This window comes from Sminthopsis crassicaudata, chromosome 5, assembly GCF_048593235.1.
Source record: "Sminthopsis crassicaudata isolate SCR6 chromosome 5, ASM4859323v1, whole genome shotgun sequence".
Taxonomy (NCBI): Eukaryota; Metazoa; Chordata; class Mammalia; order Dasyuromorphia; family Dasyuridae; genus Sminthopsis; species Sminthopsis crassicaudata.
In genome coordinates, this window is record NC_133621.1 from 206,338,595 (window position 1) to 206,361,169 (window position 22,575).

Below are 22,575 nucleotides of genomic sequence, written 5' to 3' on the forward strand. Positions count from 1 at the left end.
ATCTCCCCTTTTATTTTCAGAATTTCAAATTTGGGGGAGAAAAATTTGTAATAACAAGGCTTTGCAAGGGTGAATGCTGAAAACTATCTTTTCATGTGTTTTGAAAATAAAAAAGCTATCATTAAAAATTTCTCTTTGATCTGGGAGTTTTGAAATTTAGTAATTTTCCCTGTAGGATCTCTTTTAGGTGATGATTTTTTTTTTCTTTATTTTTGTTCTCCCCCTCATCTTCTATCACTTCAGGACAATTTTCTTTAATTATTCCTACTGTTACTATGTCAAATTTTTTTTTGGTCATAGATTTCAGGTTCAATTATTCTTATATTTTCATTTCTTGATTTTTTCTCCAGATCTGTTGTTTTTATGATAAGATGTTTTACATTCATTTCTATTTTTTCATTCTTTATATTTTGCTTTGCTATTTCTTGGTCTTTTACAAATTCATTGGCTTCTCCTTGCTCAATTCAAATTTTCAAAAAATCATTTCCTTCTTTAAGACTCTGGTTCTCCTTTTCTAGTTGGCTGATCTTTTTTTGTTGTTGTTCATAGTTTTTCTTCTTTTTTCTTTTTTTTCTTTTAATAGTTATTTATTTAGTTAGGTTTTTTCCTCAATCTTTTATTTGATTTTTAAAGTCTTTTTTGAGTTCTTTTATAAATTTGTTCTGGGCAAGTAGCCATTTACCATTATTCTTCAGGAGTGGGAAGGTTTTATTTTTTATTTAACTTCAGTGTCTTCCTCTTAAAATGAACCTTGGTCTTCCCTATCCTCATAGTAACTTTCAGTAGTTGGGTTATTTCTCCTTTGCCTGCTCATTCTTCTTTTTAAATGTAAATGTTATCACCTGGGGGTTGGGGGATGGAAAAAGGCTAGTGGTGTCTCTGGCTTCAAATGTCCCTTTATCACTCCTGCCTCCAGCAAGTGCCAGCAGCCAGCAGCATACCTGTCCCACTGCTTCTGCACTCACCAGGTGAGCCGGTTCCTTCTCGCCCAGAGCCCATCTCTGCAGCACAGCTGGGTCTTGCATTCCTAATCAGCAGAAGCTCCCTCAGTCATTCTGGACTCAAACCCCAGACTCCCCTCACTGTCCAGGAGTTTTTGTGTTTCAGGCTGAAGTTACCTCTGTACCCAGCTAGCTTCAGGGTTCCCTGCTAGCTGTTTTTGTGGAACTAGTCTGGAATTGCTTACACTTCTCCCAGACTTTTGTAGGGTCTTTCTTCAGAGTTTTCCTAGGAGGATTTCATTTTGCCCCAAGTCTTTTTTTGTTTTTCAGTGGTCTACATTTGCCCTGAGATGCAATTTTGTTTTGTTTTGGGGAAAACCTGGAGTTGGAATTTTTGTACTTACTCTGCTATCTTCCCACAATCCTCCCCTCGATATAACTTTCTATTCTGCAGTGGAATAATAACAATTCTGATTTGGGGAAGAAAATGGTGTTTCATTAGTTGCTACCAAGAGAGAATATCCCTGTTGAAAAAAGTGGGGTTTTCTAACAGGGAGCATACTGGATTCATTAAAAGCACTATCTCAAACGCAGTCCAGTCTGTGTTTTTCCTCCTATTCAATTTCGGGTCCTCCATTTTCTCTGGGTTTATTCAACCATTTTTTCTTAAATGAATGTGATAGTTGTGTCCCTGAAGGTCATTGATAAAATGTTATCTGTGAAATACAATTCTTTGCACATAGTAAGCACTGACATTAAACTAGGAAGACACTGCTTTTAATCATGTATTTGTCACTAATTAGCTCTAGAATGCTGGGTATTTTGCTTCTGAGCTTTAGTCTACTTGTCTTTTCAATGAAAGATTTGGGTTTGATGCTTTCATGGGCCTCAGGTTCTTCACCTATAAAATAAACTGGAGAAGAAAGTGGCAAACTGCTCCAATATTTTTACCAAGAAAACCCCATGAAGAGTGAGACATGAATGAAAAACCACTGAATAGCAATCAAATCCTTTGTCATTAATATGTTATCAGAAATTGATTTGTTATATCTTGGAAGAGAGAAAATGGCAAAGATGGATGTTGAGCCAGAAAGATCAGGCTTGAGTGAACTGCTACAATGAAGGTCTTCAGCCAGCTGGAAAGGAGACAAAGGTGTGTTAAATCAGGAGGGCCAAAGCTCAGATTAGTAATTTGTGTTTATGTAACAGGGGTTATGGCAGCCCCTAACCAGGTAAGATTTCTTGCTTTCCACCCTCCCTAAAGGGCTCTCTCTGAGACTTCTTCTTCCTCAATTTTCCCTTAGCCCTTTGAACACAAAATATCTTTTTTAAAAAAATTATTTTAATACACATTGCTTTATGAATCATGTTGGGAGAGAAAAATCAGAGCAAAAGGGAAAAACCATAGGAGAGGGAAAAAAAAACACAGAAAAAAGAAGTGAACATAGCATATTCTTATTTACATTCAGTCTTCTTAGTTCTTTTTCTAGATGCACATGGAACTTTCTGTCCAAAGTCTATTGGAATTGTTTGGATCACCAAACCACTAAGAAGAACTGAGTCTTTCATAGCATATTCTTGCTGTTATTGTATACAATGTATTCCTGGTTCTGTTTATCCATCATTTTTAAATGATGTTTTAAAAGCTATTTATCAGCTTATCTATTGTTTTTTTAAAGAACAATTATATTCTATTGCCCTCATACATCTCAACTTATTCAGCCATTCCCCAACTGATGCGCATCTACTCATTTTCCAATTTTTTGCTACCACAAAAAAGAGCTGCTACAAACATTTTTGCACATGTGGGTTCTTTTCTCTTCTTTATGATTTTCTTCTGGACCTAAAGTATCTTATATTTTAAAAGTGATTTTTGCACATACCTACAACACAAGCCCAGTGCACAAACATGCACATGCCTGTTCACCCTAACAGTGAAGAAGTCTATCCAGAGAGTCAAGATATCCTTAAAATCTTTATAACTAGAAGACAAGAATTCCAAGTCAAATAATTTCCATAGACAGACATGGCCCAAACCCTGCAGATCCAAATATGTCTGAAACCTTGAGCTCCAAAAGGTTTCCTTTTCCAAGTTTACTAGTTTTTCTACATTCTATGTGATTGGTCACTGAATGAAAGGGAGAGGGAGGAGGAGAAAGAGGAGAAAGAAACACTTTTAAAGGAAGTTAACTCAGTAATCTATTAAATGCCTATTATGTGCAAGGCTTTGGTGAATAATAAATTTTATTTTCCGGTTTCCCTCAAATGTTTCTTTTACCCTCCTCCTAATCTTTTACTGCTTCACCCTCAGCAACCAAGAATACAGAATGTGGGAAGCAGAAAACTTCAGTTGAAACTGCCAACTTGAAAGCTTGTGGGTTTTCAGTTTTTAACTTGTTTCTTTCATTTCTAAGGGAAGCCCTGGAAATGTGCCCAAAGACAAATCAGGTCAAGAATTACCTTCTTCTCCCAGAAATCCCCACCCACACCCCTGAGCTATTTTCCATTTCCCCCTACTTCTCTATCCTAACCCTTCCTTCACCCACCAAGACCTTGGGGGCTGGGGGGGGGGGGGAAGAGGGGAAAGTGGAGAGAAAGAGAGACAGTAGAAAAGGGGCACTCTGAGATGATCCAGGCCAATGTTCTAATTTTTTACATAATAAAGTTTTGGACACATACCTGGATCACTTAAGATGGAGACACTCCTTGGAGAGACAACTGGGACCTCTTTCTGGGAGAGTACATTCCCTGTTGGCCTACCCCATCATTGGGAGCAGCCTCTTTCCATCGGCTATTTGACGAAGGCCCAATTGTTCTTTCCAGTGGTGTCCATGGGGAAGGTCTCATACCCAATAGTTTGAATAAGGTGTACTTAGCAGAGAGCCATCTTGCCCTTTTCTTTAGACCCTATAGATCCAGTAGGGGTTTCACTCTACTAATGAAAGCGGGTTGTGGTCTCTTTAAGACACTGTATTTCCTATTGATCTATGATCCCTTTCAGAATCCCAAACTTTCTTGGGGAAGGCATATCCTCCCCAGATTATCTTTCCAGGATGCCCAGGGCCTTTGATTCAATTAGAAATCCTGGTCAAAAAGCATCCTTTGAAGTGTTGTTAATTCCAATAGGAGATCCCACCTGTCCCAGCCCCCATCAGGTCTGACCTGCTTGGGGTTTCCCAGGCCCCACAAGACATTCAATATAATAGCTTCCATCAACAAAGGTCTTTTGCAGATGGACATCTGTAGCTCCCTTTGCTGCCAGGGACTTTCTATCCACTGAGAAACTGTATTCTCTCAGTGCAAATCTCCATTTTCCCATAGATCTTGCCATTATAGAAGTCAGTCTCTGGGTAAAACTGATTTTCTATCTAATAAGAAAACTTTCATTTTTGCAACTAATATTTCAGGAATGAATGAATTCTTTCATTTCTAGAAACCTGCAGCAGATATAAAGGGGGATTCTTAGCAACTCTCTTATAGCCCACTAATCTAAGCCACTCAAACAGCATCACTTTTCTTTTTGCCTTTTTTCAGTTCTAGGTGTAGGAAGGAGGGTTTCTGGGCCCAGAAAACTTTACCCATGTAACCTTGAAGCCAGGATTCCAGGCCAGATGTTGCATCCAGCAAAGGGGGGGAGCCTTGAGAAGTCAAGGAGGTAGTGTTCAAGTCTGACAGGGCTTTAACTTGGAACTTGGTGAGGCTAATGGTATATGGGAACTGGGCTAAGGGTGAATCTAATTCATCTATCTTCCCTGGAGACTAGGATGGCTCTGACAGAGAGAAAAAAGAGGGAGATACAGAGAGAGAGACAGGAGGGAAGAAAGAGAGACAGAGACAGAGACACACACAGAGAGACAGGAGGAAAGAGAGAGACAGAGAAACACACTCAGAGAGACACACACAGAGAGAGGCAGGAGGGAAGAGAGAAAGAGAGACAGATAGAGAGATAGATACAGACAGAGATAAAGAAATACACAGAGAGAGAGAGACAGGAGGAAAGAAAGAGAGAAAGAAGGAGACAGAGAGAGACAGACAAACAGAGACAGAGACAAAGAGATACACAGAGAGGGAGAGAGACAGGAGGAAAGAAAGAGACAGAGACAGAGACACACAGAGAGACAGAAGGGAAGAAAGAGACAGAGACAAAGAGATATACACAGAGAGACAGGAGGGAAGAGAGACACAGATAAGAAGGAAGAAAAAGAGAAAGAGAGACAGAAAGAAACAGGAGGAAAGAAAGAGAGACAGAGAAACAGATACAGACACATACATACAGAGACAAGAGGGAAGAAAAAGAGAAAAGAAATAGAGAGAGAGAGAGAGAGAGAGAGAGAGAGAGAGAGAGAGAGAGAGAGAGAGAGAGAGAGAGAGACAAAGAGACACACAGAGGGAAGATAAAGAAAGACAGAAAGAGACAGAGACAAACAGAGACACAAAGAGAAACAGACAGAGATAAAAAGAGACAGAGAGAGACACACACAGAGACAGAAAGACAGAGACAGAGACACACACAAGGGAGACAAATAGAGAAAGAGACAGACAGAAACAAAAACAGACAGAAAAACAGACACACAGAGAGAGGAAAGAGACAGAGAAAGAGACAAACATAGACAGAAAAGTAGTCATAGGCAGAGAGACAGGAGAGAGAGAGACACTGATTATTACCTAAAAGAATAAATGGAAAACAAAAAAAGAAGAAAACATAGAAAAATCAAGTAAGGGATAGAAAAAGCATTAAATGATTCCTATTCAATGCCTACATTCTAACCTATATCTGGGATGAAAGACATGATTTCAAGGCTACTACAAAAGCCAAATGTAATTTCCCAATCTTTCCATCCCACTAACCAATGTCTGAAATTGTGCCTTGGGGAGATACACTTTGATATTCAAAGATAAATATCCCTGAGAAGGTATGACAAAGTCAGACCAATGGTCATTTTTTTTTTTTTTACAATGAATGAAACATCTCAGAACAAGTTTTGTTAGGGGAATAGGATGAAGTTTTGGATAGTAGTTTGAAGCATCTGGTGTCTGGAGAAACAGCTGAAAAACTATTTATGGAAAAGGAGTTTCCCCCACTTTATTAAGCAGTTAATATTTAAAACCTAGAGTGGCAACAAGGAATAAATTGTTTAATCAATGAGAAAGATGTTGGCATGTTAACAATTAATATATATATACATATATATATATATATATATATATATATATCCATAGTTCTGAGCTACCTTAGAATTTAAAGTTATAAAAATGAATATGGTAATTAGTCAAATAGCAAGATATTAAGCACTTTAGTCAACTCTCTAAGAATGTGTATTACTAATCAACAGTAATAAAATGAGTTCCTTATTTGACATTCTCTTTACTACTGAAATCATAGGTCTAGTCCCCATTAGCATACCAAAAGTTGAGTGATTGGATTGGCCCAGATTCAGGCAATGAAGGGCTAGGGAAAGATTTCTTCTTGGAGAGCAAAGAGTCTGTGGACAAGTAACTACCTTTCCAGGAGGTCTCTAATAAAAGTAATAAGAGAATTGCGCAGATTGATCAGGTGCAACCCTGGGACATTTTTGAAGGGGGGCTGGGATGAAAGGAAGAACTCTAGACACAATGTTCTAGTGTCCCAGGAGGGCAGTGTAGAAAAACCAGCATCATTTTTGTGAAAGGAGGAGGAAGTAGATTCCTTCCCACGAGTCACTACCTCAAGATCTGGCCTGACAATTTCTAAAACCTTGCTGATGAAGGACAGCTCCCCACAGTTTAAGAGTAACTTATTTATTGGGGGAAACAATTCTTCAGTAACACATTAATATGATTTTAAAGCATTAATCCTTTTCTTTCTTTCTTTTTATTGTAAACTTATTTTTCTTTTAACTGGCATTATTATATCTATGAAATTCTATGAAAGAAAATTGTCATAGTATTTCTTTAATAGCCATTATTATTTGTTACATTTTAAAATTATTCCAAAAATAATTTTATCATATGAGGGAGGGGTGTTAAAAATGATCAAAATGTTGTAGTGGCCAGAAACTGGAAACTGAGTGGATGCCCATCAGTTGGAGAATGGTTGGGTATATGAATATTATGGAATATTATTGTTCTGTAAGAAATGACCAACAGGAACCAGTTACACCCAGCAAAAGAACTCTGGGAGTTGACTATGAACCACTACATAGAATTCCCAATCCCTCTAATTCTGTCCACCTGCATTTTGGATTTCCTTCACAGGCTAATCGTACACGATTTCAAAGTCCAATTCTTTTTGTACAGCAAAACAACTGTTTGGACATGTATACACATATTGTATTTAATTTGAACTTTAACATATTTAACATGTATTGGTCAATCTGCCATCTGGGGGAGGGGAGGAGGGGAAAAATTAGAACAAAAGGTTTGGCAAGTGTCAATGTTGTAAAATTACCCATGCATATATCTGGTAAATAAAAACTATTAAAAATTTAAAAAAAAAGAAATGATCAGCAGAATGATTTCAGAAAGGTCTGGAGAGACTTACATGAACTGATGTGAAATGAAATGAGCAGAACCAGGAGATCATTTTTTTTGTTTGTTTATTTAATTTTTATTTTATTTTATAATTATAACTTTTTTTTGACAGTACATATGCATGGGTAATTTTTTACAACATTATCCCTTGCACTTACTTCTGTTCAGATTTTTTCCCTTCCTCCCCCAACCCCCTCCCCCAGATGGCAAGCAGTCTTATACATGTTAAATATATTACAATACATTCTAGATACAATATATGTAGTAGAACCGAATTTCTTGTTGCACAGGAAGAATTGGATTCAGAAGGTAAAAATAACAGTTTACACTCATTTCCCAGTGTTCCTTTTCTGGGTGTAGCTGATTCTGTCCATCATTAATCAATTGGAATTGGATTAGCTCTTCTCTATGTTGAAGATATCCACTTCCATCAGAATACATCCTCCTACAGTATCATTGTTGAAGTGTATAATGATCTTCTGGTTCTGCTCGTTTCACTCAGCATCAGTTGATGTAAGTCTCTCCAAGCCTCTCTGTATTTCTCCTCTTGGTCATTTCTTACAGAACAACAACACTCCATAACATTCATATACCATAGTTTACCCAACCATTCTCCAATTGATGGACATCCATTCATTTTCCAGCTTCTAGCCACTATGAAAAGGGCTGCCACAAACATTTTGGCACATACAGGTCCCTTTCCCTTCTTTAGTATTTCCTTGGGATATAAGCCTAGTAGTAGCACTGCTGAATCAAAGGGTATGCACAGTTTGATAAGTTTTGGTGCATAATTCCAGATTGCTCTCCAGAATGGTTGGATTCTTTCACAACTCCACCAACAATGCATCAGTGTCCCAGTTTTCCCACAGCCCCTCCAACATTCATCGTTATTTGTTCCTGTCATCTTAGCCAATCTGACAGGTGTGTAATGATATCTCAGAGTTGTCTTAATTTGCATTTCTCTGATCAATAGTGATTTGGAACACTCTTTCATATGAGTGGAAATAGTTTTAATTTCATCATCTGAAAATTGTCTGTTCCTATCCTTTGACCATTTATCAATTGGAGAATGGCTTGATTTCTTATAAATTAGAGTCAATTCTCTGTATATTTTGGAGATGAGGCCTTTATCAGAACCTTTAACTGTAAAAATGTTTTCCCAATTTGTTACTTCCCTTCTAATCTTGTTTGCATTAGTTTTGTTTGTGCAGAAACTTTTTAATTTGGTGTAATCAAAATTTTCTATTTTGTGATCAATAATGGTCTCTAGTTCTCCCTTGGACACAAACTCCTTCCTCCTCCACAAGTCTGAGAGGTAAACCATCTCATGTTCCTGCAATTTATTTATGATTTCGTTCTTTATGCCTAAATCTTGGACCCATTTTGATCTAATCTTAGTATGTGGTGTTAAATGTGGGTCCATGCCTAGTTTCTGCCATACTAATTTCCAGCTTTCCCAGCAGTTTTTGTCAAATAATGAATTCTTATCCCAAAATTTGGGATCTTTGGGTTTGTCAAACACTAGATTGCTATTTTTATTCACTGTCTTGCCCTGTGAACCTAACCTATGCCACTGATCAACTAGTCTATTTCTTAGCCAAAACCAAATGGTTTTGGTGACTGTTGCTTTATAATACAGTTCTAGATCAGGTACACCTAGACCACCTTCATTTAATTTTTTTTTCATTACTTCCCTTGAAATTCTCGACCTTTTGTTGTTCCATATGAATTTTGTTGTTATTTTTTCTAGGTTATTAAAATAGTTTCTTGGGAGTCTGATTGGTATAGCACTAAATAAATAGATTAGTTTAGGGAGTATTGTCATCTTAATTATATTCGCTCAGCCTATCCAAGAGCCCTGAATGTCTTTCCAATTATTTAAATCTGACTTTATTTTTGTGGCAACTGTTATGCAATTTTGCTCATATAATTCCTGCCTATCCTTTGGTAGATATATTCCCAAATATTTTATACTATCGACAGTTATTTTGAATGGAATTTCTCTTTGTATCTCTTGCTGTTGGATTGTGTTGGTAATGTACAAAAATGCTGAGGATTTATGTGGATTTATTTTGTATCCTGCAACTTTGCTAAAGTTCTGAATTATTTCTAATAGCTTTTTAGTAGAGTCTTTGGGGTTCTCTAAGTATACCATCATGTCATCTGCAAAGAGCGATAGCTTGATTTCCTCATTTCCTACTCTAATTCCTTGAATCTCTTTCTCAGCTCTTATTGCCGAGGCTAGCATTTCTAGTACTATATTGAATAGTAATGGTGATAGTGGGCAACCTTGTTTCACTCCTGATCTTACAGGGAAAGGTTCCAGTTTATCGCCATTATATCTGATGTTTACTGACGGTTTTAAATATATGCTCCTTATTATTTTAAGGAATAGTCCATTTATTCCTATACTCTCAAGCGTTTTTAGTAGGAATGGATGTTGGATTTTATCAAATGCTTTTTCTGCATCTATTGAGATGATCATATGGTTTTTATTAATTTGATTATTAATATGGTCAATTATATTAATAGTTTTCCTAATATTAAACCAGCCCTGCATTCCTGGTATAAATCCCACTTGGTCATAGTGTATTATCCTGGGGATGATTTTCTGAAGTCTATTTGCTAATATCTTATTTAAGATTTTAGCATGAATATTCATTAAGGAAATTGGTCTATAGTTTTCTCTCTCAGTTTTCGATCTACCTAGAACCAGGAGATCATTATACACTTCAACAAGACTATACAACGCTCAATTCTGATGGATGTGACTGGCTCTTCTCCACATTGAAATGATTCAAACCAGTTCCACTTGTTCAGTGATGAAGAGAGCCATCTATATGCAGAGAGAGATGGGAACAGAGGGTGGAACATAACATAACATTCTCATTCTCTCTATTGTTATTTTCTTGCATTTTGTTTTCTTTTTCAGTTTTTATTTTTCTTCCTTCTTGATCCGATTTCTCCTGTGCAGCAAGATAACTGTATAAATATGTATACATATATTGGATTTAACATGTACTTGACATTATTTAACATGCATTGGACTACCTGCCAGCTAGAGGAGGGAGTGGGGGGAAGGAGAAGAAAATTTGGAACAAAAAGTTTTGCAAGGGTCAATGTTGCATATGCATATGTTTTGTAAATAAAAAGCTTGAATTTAAAAAAATAAAATAAAATAAAATGCAATCATCCACTTGGGGGAAAAAATTATTTGCTCCAAGGAGCAAATATAGCAGGTACAAATTCCTAACTTCAAATGGAGCCTTATGACTCCATAACAATCTTTTTATGCATCTGTTTTTGAATTTCATTTACTTTCCCCACAAAGGCTAATGTAATCAAACAGAGTTTAAAATGTAGTAGGTAAAATATTCTACTGCTCAAAGTACAGGAATTAAGGAGAAATTCTAGATTCTTGCATATTCCTGGACTTGTCAAGAAGTAGTAGGTTGGACTTCAAAGAACAGACCTTTTTTCTTTTTATTTCTTGTTCAGTTAGAGAGCAATACTTCATTTCTGCTCATTCTTAATACCTTAGTGAAAGAACAAAACCTTCTTGCTTCTCATTGTTAGTAGAAAACATCATAACTTTAGTTTCTCTTTGGGAAGTGACAGATAAAAGGCCACTCTTCTGATGAGGAGAAGAATGATTGGCAATTATTCCCCCTCCTTTTACTCTCTGCCTCTGTCTCTGCCTCCTGTCTTTCTCCCTATCTCTGTTTCTCTGCCTATCTCTGATTCTGTCTCTGTCTCTCTCTGTATCTATTTGTCTCTCTCTGTCTCTCTTTCTTTCCTTTCATTTTTTTCTGCTAGGAGTTCGGAAATCTATGTGGACTTTGTACCAAGATAAACCCAAATAGGCTCAAGAAAGGTATGTATTCCCATCATTTTGTCCTCTTTTCAGAAGTGTCTGTATCCCAAAGTTTCATCATTGTTAAGATAATAGTCACATTTTCATTATACAGCAATCATAGACATTTGGAAACATGGGGCAAAAGTTTTAGATTTGAAAATTGTTAGAGAATTAGATATTCTGGTAGGTAAGATGCATGAGTGTAGAGATTAGAGAGAGAAAATAAGAGAAGAGTATATCTACCTTTTTGGTGCAGAAGATGGACTGAGCAGCTAGGTATGAAGACCTAGGTCCCATTCTATTGTGAAAACTCTTGTTCAGACAAGTAGAATCAAAACAATAACAGCATTTAAATCATGAATATTTGAATAAATGAATAGCTGAATGGAATTTGAAGGTAATAGGGAGTTACTGGAATTGATTAAATAGGAGAATGACTTGTCAAGTCCCGTTTTACACAGAAATAACTTTGTCAACTATATTTATATGGGAAAGTTTTGAGATGAGGCAATGATTAGTCCAATAGAGGTGATGAGGAACTAGAGTGATGGTCATTTGAATGGACTGAAAGTGATTTAAATGCTAGAGATTTTGTGGAGGTAGAAGCAACAAGATTTTGTCAATTCATGTAACATATGGGTAACAAAGGACAGGCAGACATGAATGAGTTGTGGTCTGAATCATTTGAGGGAATTCTCATATCTATGAGATTTATTGAAGCTTTGGGAAACTGAGTGAGCATTTGAGCTTGGGAATAGATTGTAAAATCAGGGGGACCTCAAGGAATACAGTGTAAACAGTTCCTCCTTGAACTAGGATGACTTAAAAGCTAAAGGGGAGGCAGGAAGATGGAGGGGCTTAGTCTAATTAAACATTTAGCTCAAGTGAAGCTGCTAGAGTTTTGGCTCTAGAATGGGACAAAGCTCATTCCAAAGCATGTCAGAATATACTGAAACTCTACAATCTTTGAAACAAGGAAATAATCAAATTATTCATCTCCCAAAACTGCTACATTTATGCTGATTTGATTCTCTTATTTTCTCAATTCAAGAAATGTCTATTGTCCTTACAATGTTTTAAACATCTGTGTTATTGGTGGCTACTTCATCTTTTTTTTAAATCAAGATTTTGTACCTACCTGCAGAATTACCTTTGAAGGCATTTGTATTCAGCATACATTTAAAAAAACTCTCTCTCTCCCTCTCTCTCTCTCTCTCTCTCTCTCTCTCTCTCTCTCTCTCTCTCTCTCTCTCTGTCTCTCTCTCCCTCTCTCTTTCTCTGTCTCTATGTCTCTCTCTCTCTCTCTCTCTCTCTCTCTCTCTCTCTCTCTCTCTCTCTCTCTCTCTCTCTCTCTCTCTCTCTCTCTCTCTCTCTCTCTCTCTCTCTCTCTCTGTCTCTCTCTCTCTCTGTCTCTCTCTCTCTGTCTCTCTCTCTCTCTCTCTCTCCTCTCTCTCTCTCTCTCTGTCTCTCTCTCCCTCTCTCTTTCTCTGTCTCTATGTCTCTCTGTCTCTCTCTCTCTCTCTCTCTCTCTCTCTCTCTCTCCTCTCTCTCTCTCTCTCTGTCTCTCTCTCCCTCTCTCTTTCTCTGTCTCTATGTCTCTATGTCTCTCTCTCTCTCTCTCTCTCTCTCTCTCTCTCTCTCTCTCTCTCTCTCTCTGTCTCTCTCTCTCTGTGTCTCTCTCTCTCTGTCTCTCTCTCTCCTCTCTCTCTCTCTCTCTGTCTCTCTCTCCCTCTCTCTTTCTCTGTCTCTATGTCTCTATGTCTCTCTCTCTCTCTCTCTCTCTCTCTCTCTCGCTTCTTGGCAGTCTTCCCTTGAAAGAATATACACAACTTTGATAAGCCACTGTTCCAATAGTAATTGTTAAGGCTCTCATTTCAAATACTGTCAGTGAGTAGTTTTCTTATAAGGGAATAGATAGTATATACATATGTGTGTGTGTGTGTGTGTGTTTGTGTATGTGGTATACGACCTTATTTTAAAGGGAAAAAAGCATAAGTAGTAGTCATGGGATTTTTAAAAATATAGAGGAATACACTCATTTTTCTTCACAATTCAGTAGCCATTCTTCTTATAAAAGAATAACTGTATGAATTGGGCTCTAGACTTTGATGCAGTATCACAGTCTCACAAAATCTCTCTTATCTCATCCTTCCTCCCAGGGTAACCCTGAGAACTTTAATATCTAGTTAATTTTGCTTCCTGAAAAGAGTCCTCATCTACCCTACCAAGCACTTGGGTGAATAAGGCTGTAGGATATAGAAAAGGATTTGTTTCCTACAATAAGTCCATAGAAAGTAAAAAAAAAAAAAAAAAAAAACTTTCCCTACTCCTGACTTCTCACAGTAGCATGTACATTCCTTCCAACTTATAATGCTGACTTTTAGGACTCAGGGCTATTAGAAACTTACTTTTTTCCTATCCTAAATATACACAGTCCCCATAACTCACAGTAACAACAAAGGGCAAGGTTCAGGCTTGTTCCTTGTGGATCTGGGTCTTGTTGCTTCTTAATTCCAGCCTTTTCTCCATTCCTGATTCCAATTTCTTTCTTTAAAAAAGGTTCCCTTCTCCTTCCCACTCCAATACTACTTCATGCAAGGCAAAAAGGGGCTATACCCTAAGAATGGTACTGACATATAGGGATGGTAGGGATGGGACAAAATCAGATGACAATACAGCACAGTATAGATGTGTGGCTTCTATTGCCCTTCAGTGGGAGTGGGAGGTAAGCATACAGTGGAGCAGAATTTGTGTTACAATAGAAGGGTCAAAGTCACTCAGGACCCAACAGAGCTTGGGGAACACATAAGGAATGAGGAAAAAGGGCAAAGAGGAAGGAAACTTAATTCTAGCTATGTCAAAGCTTAAAAGAGGGGAATATCAAGTCTTCTGGAATACTTAAGGCTTAGCATATGTGTAACACAGAGACTAGAACTAAATTTATCAAATTGGATTTCAATAGATTCACAGTTACAATGGTGGAAACATGAAGAGCAAATTCTTCCTAAATATCAGAAATGGTTTCTCCAAAACTGATTAAAAGCACATGTATGCTGCAAGCAGGAAAGTTTCTATATTCCCGCATCTGAAAATTTTGGTCAAACTTATTTGATGTCAGTAAGGCTCATAGATTAAGAATAATAAGCAATCTTGTAGTCCAATTTCATTTTTACAAATAAGAAAATTGAGACCTTAAGAGGTAAATCTTAAGTGATGTGTATCTAAGGTCTCATAGGTAATAAGTGACAGAAAAAGGATTTCACTTCTGGTTCTCTACCTCCAAAGCCAATTCTTTTTACACTGTTCTGTAAGAACAGAAAATTTCTTAGAATTACATAGGAGATTTCTCCAGAATCAAATAATATGATGCTATTTGGTATAAAATTAAATTATTCAAAGTAGAGTAGCTTGGTTCTCATTCCCACAACTAGATACTTTAAGAACAAATTAGAACAGTTTTATAAAAAAATTATTATGTAGTATAATAGAAAGTAATTAGAAATCAATCTATCTAGTTCCCAGATCTGTCACCACTACATGATTATGTGAGCTTCAGCAAGTATCTAAACTTCTCTGGTACTATTTCCTACTCGAAATTTAAATGGTTGGACTAAATGAGCCATATGTTTTTTGTCTTTAAAAATTATACAGTTATATTTAGTGTTCAGCTCTAAAAAGTAACAAAGGCCAATGCCTTCAATATAATGTCTTTTTAAAGTTTTTTTTATTAAAACAAATTCAAAATAAGAAAAAACAGAATAGAAAAAGAAAGACAGAAAAGGAAAATTAAAATAAAAAATAAATTGTCTTATGCCCAACAGAACATCAAGAAGGATTCAAAATATACAACAATAAATTTCCATTTCAAGAAAGCATATATAATAATAGAAGAGATTATAATCATGAGCACCCACCTTTCCTTTGCTTCTTTGTAGATTATTCTTTTGTTCTCTGCTGTGCACATTTTACTTTATTCCTTTTCTCTGCTTTCATCCCCTGCCACTTTCCCCAAGGAAGCTACAGTTAGGCACAGATATGTTTATCTATACCTATATATACATATACATACATACATATACATTATATATATATATATATATATATAGACATTTAGACATACATATCCATTTACTGATATGTAAACATGTATCTAAAACAATATGGCTGACATATAATTCCTCTCTTGATTGAATATTTAAGTGAGACTTTGTCTAAGATCAATGTATACTAGCCCTGGGTTTTTTTTCCTAATCTTATATCCTTTTGAAAACATAGCTATACTTCAAAAAGCTATGAGTTATGTCCAGATAAGATAGTGACATTTGGTTTCACCTGAAATCAGGATCCTCTAAGAAATTGCCTGGCTATAAACACACACATATTATATTATGCATATATAAATATACATATATATATGATATGATATGACACCAGATGAAACAATGAACAATAAAAATAAAAGGAAACTCAAGCAAACACCTCTTTCCCTTCTAGGACCATATAAGAAAATGATCAGAAGATTATCCAGGGAGAGATTTCTTTTAGGTCAAGCTAAATGGAAAATGTTTCTGATTCCTACCTCTTTATTTGGAGAAAGGGCTAGATTTTGGGAATGTCCCAATTTCTATAGTGTCCTGATATGAGCAAAAAGAATTTGTCTTTTTCTCATGACCAAAAATTACTGGTGAAGAGATGGCACTGATTAAAGTCACTTAGCTTCCATGGACCTCAGGTTTTTAATATTTAAAATGAGAGAGTTAGACTAGTTGATATAGATTAGGCTATATTAGATATGATTACCAGTAAACAAGGTATGGGATTTTAGCCCTGTCTTGTTGGAGACACAATGAGGAAAAAAAAAGCCATATCCTGATATGTCACAGCACAAGGAGAATAAAATAACTTTCTGCGACAATACACACACACACCTTGGATATTTCCAAGGTACTGAAAAGGAAGAATCTTAGTGACCAGGTAGCTCATGTGGTAGCTGGAGGGGAAGATAAAAGGGGAAAGAAAATTCCAGCAAGGTGGAAGCTAGTATGATCACTTCTCAGGTACTTCCAAGCTGCCATATTCCTGTACTCCAGCCTCCACCTCTTGCCTAGAATTTAAGCTTTCTGCCTAGATCCTTGAGCTTCTGATTGGTGAGCATTCCCTTTTTCTTATCTGGACCCCAACTCATCAAACTTCTTACTAGACAACTTCAGGGCAAAGTGCTGCAATGGTTATCCTAACCTTAAACCCCTACACATATTTGATCATTCTAATTCTGAGAACAACAACTAAATTAATACTACCATTCCTAAAAGATAAATCAATCAATTGTTCTTTGACTCCAATCACCATTCTCTTAACTTTTCTGGCCCAAATAAATTGTCCTGGCTTCCACTCCAATACCTATATTACCTTCTTCAATTAAAAAATGTTTTTTCAAGTGAAGAACTTGTTTCCCTGTTTTTATATTTCTTATGCTTAGCCCAATTTCTGGCACATAATAAACATATCATATTTATTAAAATTTAATAAATATTTAATGAAGTGGAGGAGATTTTAGTCACTTATTCATTTATCATCAGTATTTAATGGCCAAATTACATCCTAATGGAGGAGGAAAAAAAAAATAAGTATCCTTTCAGAATCCCATTGTCTTCAAGGATTAGAGAGAGAATAAAGTAGGGTTTGGGGATGGTTATCTTCAGCTTTGTTTGATTACACAGAGGAAATAAAATAGATGGGAAAGTATATTAGAGAAAAATTAATAAGAAAGAGAAACTTACTATTTATCATAATTAGGGAGAGTATGCATCTCATGAAACTCATTCATATCTGAACCTGGTTGGTTGGTTGTTGTCCTTCATCCTCAAAGAAGATCAAAATGACATAACTATGTTGGGGTCAAAGTACAGTGTGTCCGACTTTGGCTGAGTAGACCAATATGAGCTTGCAAAGCTCTACCACAGATTGGGCACAAATTGTCCATGTGAACTTTGGAGTGTAAACATCTCTAAATTTGTGCATCTCCTGTCTCTTTTTGAGCTACTGAGATTATGCTTTACTCATAGTGAACAGTGTCTTCTTTGATGCGGGCATGACATGCTGGGCAGTCCTGTGCCAGTGTAAGCCTGGTAAAGGGAGGTTAAAACACATATACGCATTCATGAATGCAGACACACAAACATCTAGATATAAAAACTCAATAAATTTAATAAGGAAATAGAGAAAGAGAAGGAAAAGGGAAATAAAAGGAGGGAAATATAGTTGGTGAAAGAATAATTAAAAGAAAAAGAAACTTAAACTATGGAAAGTGGAAGATAGAAGGAGGATAAAAAGGAGAGAAAGAAATTTTAAGAACCAATGATTTGGTACTGGGCTTGGTAGAGAAAAGAATACAAAGTATTAATATCAGATGACTTCAATTATAAATTATTACTCTTGATCATATCTCTTCTATCTCTCCACATTCATTTTATGTGTAGAAAAATGCACATATGGACAGGGTTCAAAGAAAAGAAAAATTCTAAGAGGATACGATAGGGGGGGAAATATAAATTTACCCATAAAAGAACTAATGAATTAAAAAGCAGGATCTAAATTGTTTAAGAAAAATACTTGATGCATAAAAAGTCACATAAAGTAAAAATAAGAGTAGAGCAAGGTGGTAAATATGATCTAAAACAAGAGAATAATAAAAATATTCATAGTTGAAAGAGATATGCAAAAAAGGTAATATCAATAAGGAAATCATGGTAATAATATGTGAGCTGAAATGCATCCTATTTCAGAACTTAAAGAAAAAATTAATTAAATTACAGGGAGAGTTCTATAGCAAAACTATAGTAGTTGAGCATCTAAATGTATTTCTCTTTCGAAAATAGAAAAATTTAACAAAAAGAAAAACAAAAAAGAACCTAACTAGAATTTTTTTATAGTTTGATATGACACAAATCTGGCAATTGCCAAAAGGGAATAAAAAAAAAATATATTCATTTCTAAATTGTACATGAATTTTTTTTACAAAAATTGAGCATGTATTAAGGCATAAAAATTTATAAGCAAATACAAAAAAATCAGAAAGTTTGTATTCATTATTTAGTAAACACAATGCAATAAAGAGTTAATAAAATCCATTTGAAGAAAGAAGTGTCACTTAAATGAAGGTTAAATAATTAATGATTAATTATTTAAATAATTAAATCCTGAAGAATTGAGAGGTCAAAGAACAAATCATAAAAACATTAGATAATTTCATCAAAGAAAATAACAAAGAAGCAACTTACCAAAATTTGGGGAGGATAGCCACAGAAGTCGTTAGGGGAAAATGGGTATCTTTAATTGATAAAAAGAGAAAAAATAGATCAATAAGTTGGGAATTTAAAAGAACAAGTTAGAAAAGCAACAAATGAAAAACTATAATTAAGCATAAAAATAAAAATCTGAAAATCATAAAGAAAAAATTGAAAACAAAAATGAAATGCCATTGAACTGAAAAATGTAAATAGAAGCAGTAATTTTCTTTTTAACTAACAAAATAGACATTAATAGACATTAAATAGACAACTAATAGACATTAAAACAGAAGAAAGTAGAACATTCAGAAGACACAAGAAGTTATCTAAGACATTAGAAAACTTGATTCAAAAGTGAAAAAGGAAAAACAAATCAACAAATTCAAAAATATAGAAAAACTAAAAGATGGAGAGGAAATAAACTTATTTTGCTTTTGTTATTAAAAACTCTTTTACCTAATTACAACACAACTAATAACACATGAAGTAGATACAGACTGATGATGAAGCATAACTTCTACTTCTAACTAGAAAAATTTACGGATAAAAACTTAAGATGAGACATACATTTTTTCAGACATGACCAAAATAACAACAATAATAATGATAATATCTAACATTTAGATAATGCCTATGTGCCAGGCACTATACTAAGTTCTTGACAGTTATTAATCCATTTGATCCTGACAACCCTGGAGATAGGTACTATTATTATTGCTATTTAATGATTGAGTAAACAGAAATAAGGGGAGGCTGAATGACTAGGCTAAGATTGCACATCTAGTAAGTGTCTGAGTCTGCATTTGAACTCAGGTTTTCCTGACTATGGACCCAACATTTTAGTCACTGCACTGCTTGTTTGCCACAAATGTCTATGTATTTGCTTTTGCTTTATTTTATTTGTTATAAGGAAGTGTTTCTATTTGAAGAGGTGGGAGGGAGGAGGAGTTGGTTGGTTATTAATAGTTAAATAAAAAAAAAAGGAAGAAAAGACATCAATTGAAAGTGGATAGAAGAAAGTAAAAAATTTAAAAGACATAAGAAAATAATACTGCTCTCATGTTAAATTGAAAACACATTAAAAAAACAAATTGTACAATTCATGAGAAGTTCACATTTCGCATGAGATGTTTATTTCATATACAACCCTCTTTTTTCTCCTTCTTTCTTCCTTTTCTTCTTTCTGTAAAACTTCAACAATGAGAATGAAGATTTGCAGTGGGTATCTTCTGTTAGTTTATTTTCATGTACATTTAAGAACATACATTCTGTAAGGGATATCAGATCTGGGAGTAGGATAGGATCTCAGAATTCATCTAGTCTAACTCTCTTATTTTAAATATAAAAAACCTGATGAGCATGGAAGCTAAGTGACTTCAATCAGAGCCATCTCTTCATCAGCAATTCTTGGTCATGAGAAAAAGACAAATTCTTTTTGTTCATATCAGGCCACTCTAGAAACTGGGACATTCCAAAAATCTAGCTGCCTCTCCAAATATAGAGGTGGGAATCAGAAATGTTTTCCATTTAGCTTGACCTAGAACTGTTCTTTTCTGAACAGGTTTTCCTGAATTTATTTAGGGTCATGTTGTACCTAGAGGAACAAAGAGGAGGAGAAGCAGGAGGAGGAAAAAGAAAAGGAAAAAGAGGAAGAAGATGGTGGCTAATATTTACACATGCCTAAGTTTTGAAAAGCATTTTACATGTTATCTCAGTTGAATCTCACAATAACTATATGGTAGCTGATCTTATTATTCTCATTTTACAGATGTGGAAGCTGAGGCTGAAAGAGTTACTTTATTTGTCCATGGTCACACTAAGTAACTAAATTAAAGTGAGCCTTCCTAATTCCAAGTCAACTAGGAAACACTGCTTTTGTAGCTAGCATATAAATTCTTTGAAGGTAAAGAAGGATTTGAAATCAGAGAGTCTGGATTTTAATTCCAGTTCTGAAATTAAATAGTTGAGTTATTTATACTCTTGGAGCTTTAATTTTGTCATCTGTAAAAATGAAAAGGTTGAACTAAATGGTTTCTAGGGTCCCTTCGAATCTAAATCCTATGGCACTCATTTTTGTCTTTTCATTTCTTGTGTCTGCACACAGTATGTGTTTAATAAATGTTTATTGAGTTGATCTGCTTGTCTTCCCATGGGTGGAAAGTGCACTTTGTCAATGCTATATAAATATTGGTTTTTAAATGAGATGCTAAACTCCATCATATTTAATAGCTAGTTTTTATAATATTAAAGATCAATGGAAAATATAACTAAGCTGGAAAGGAATCTTTTCTTTATATAGTTTAAAACAAGAGAAGAAATATAGCATGTTAAAGTGAGAGACTAATCTTGGCATTAATAAAACCTTTATATGAGTCCTAATTCTGACATACAGTAGTTTTGCTACCAGTAGTCCCTAAGGACTGAACACTAAAACAATAAATTACAGATGATTTGCCAATATGCATCAGTGATGGGATCATCTAAAACATCTGGAGTCCACCAAAAAAATTAGTGCATTACTTCACTTAAGGTCAGACAATTTCAATTTACTGGAAGTAAACTCAGAAATGAATTTATAAGACTTTTAAGTGATTGAAGTTGTTGTCACAATGCCATGTCTTACTCTATAGAAAAATCTCAAGAATCATTTAGAGTTGTATTGACTCTTATTTAACACACAATTCTAACAAACTTGGTTGGTTAGTTTCCCTGCCTATAATAAATTTACTGTAGCAAATTAAAAAGAGAGGTGCTGCTGGACCCAGGTAGTAAGAAAAGAGGGATGACAATCTAAGGAATCAAGAGACAAAAAACTGAAAATAGACACAAAAAAGGAAAAAATCTGACTTAGTTTTTTCTTTCCTATCCATCCCATTCATCACAAATAGTTTTATCTTTCTAGAGTACCACTTTGATAATATCGGTCCCCTGCTAAAAATGACAACAACAAAACAACACAAAATTTCAGTACTGCTTGTGGAATAAAGTTAAAATTCCTCAGATTGGCATTCATTATACTCTTTAGTCAACATAGCGAGCTAGCCCCATTTCTTACTTTCATCCTGCTCCTGTCCTTCCATGATTCAAGAAGAGAGAGTGACTTTGTTCAACACAGCCTCCCCAAAGTCCAATTCACATGTAAATCAAGACATGACTCCTGAGCTGGGGGTAGAGAATGAATGAGTTAGATAGACATGAACTAAATAGATACTAACTGCATTATCAGGGGCAAGTCACTTAATTTCTTTCTGCCTCAATTTCCTCAGCTCTAAAACGGGAATCATAGCATACCTAGCTCCTGGGTTTGTTGTTAGGATCTGTGGGAAATGATGAGCAGAATGCTCATAGAAAAGCAAAATGTATGTACTGTGTACAAATACCAATGTTCTGGGATAACCCTTTCTGAAGGGCTTCCTTCCTTCTTCCTTCCTTCTTTCCTTCCTTTCCTTCCTTCCTTCCTTCCTTCCTTCCTTCCTTCCTTCCTTCCTTCCTTCCTTCCTTCCTTCCTTCCTTCCTTCCTCCCTCCCTCCCTCCCTCCCTCCCTCCCTCCCTCCCTCCCTCCTCTCTCTCTCTCTCTCTCTCTCTCTCTCTCTCTCTCTCTCTCTCTCTCTCTCTCTCTCTCTCTCTCTCTCTCTCTCTTTCTCCCTGCCTCCCTCCCTCCTTCTCTTTCTTTCTTTTCTTTCTTTCTTTTCTTTCTTTCTTTCTTTTCTTTCTTTCTTTTCTTTCTTTCTTTCTTTTCTTTCTTTCTTTCTTTCTTTTCTTTCTTTCTTTCTTTCTTTCTTTCTTTCTTTCTTTCTTTCTTTCTTTCTTTCTTTCTTTCTTTCTTTCTTTCTTTCTTTCTTTCTTTCTTTCTTTCTTTCTTTCTTTCTTTCTTTCTTTCTTTCTTTCTTTCTTTCTTTCTTTCTTTCTTTCTTTCTTTCTTTCTTTCTTTCTTTCTTTCTCTCTCCCTCCTCTTCTCTTCTCTTTTCTCTTCTCTTCT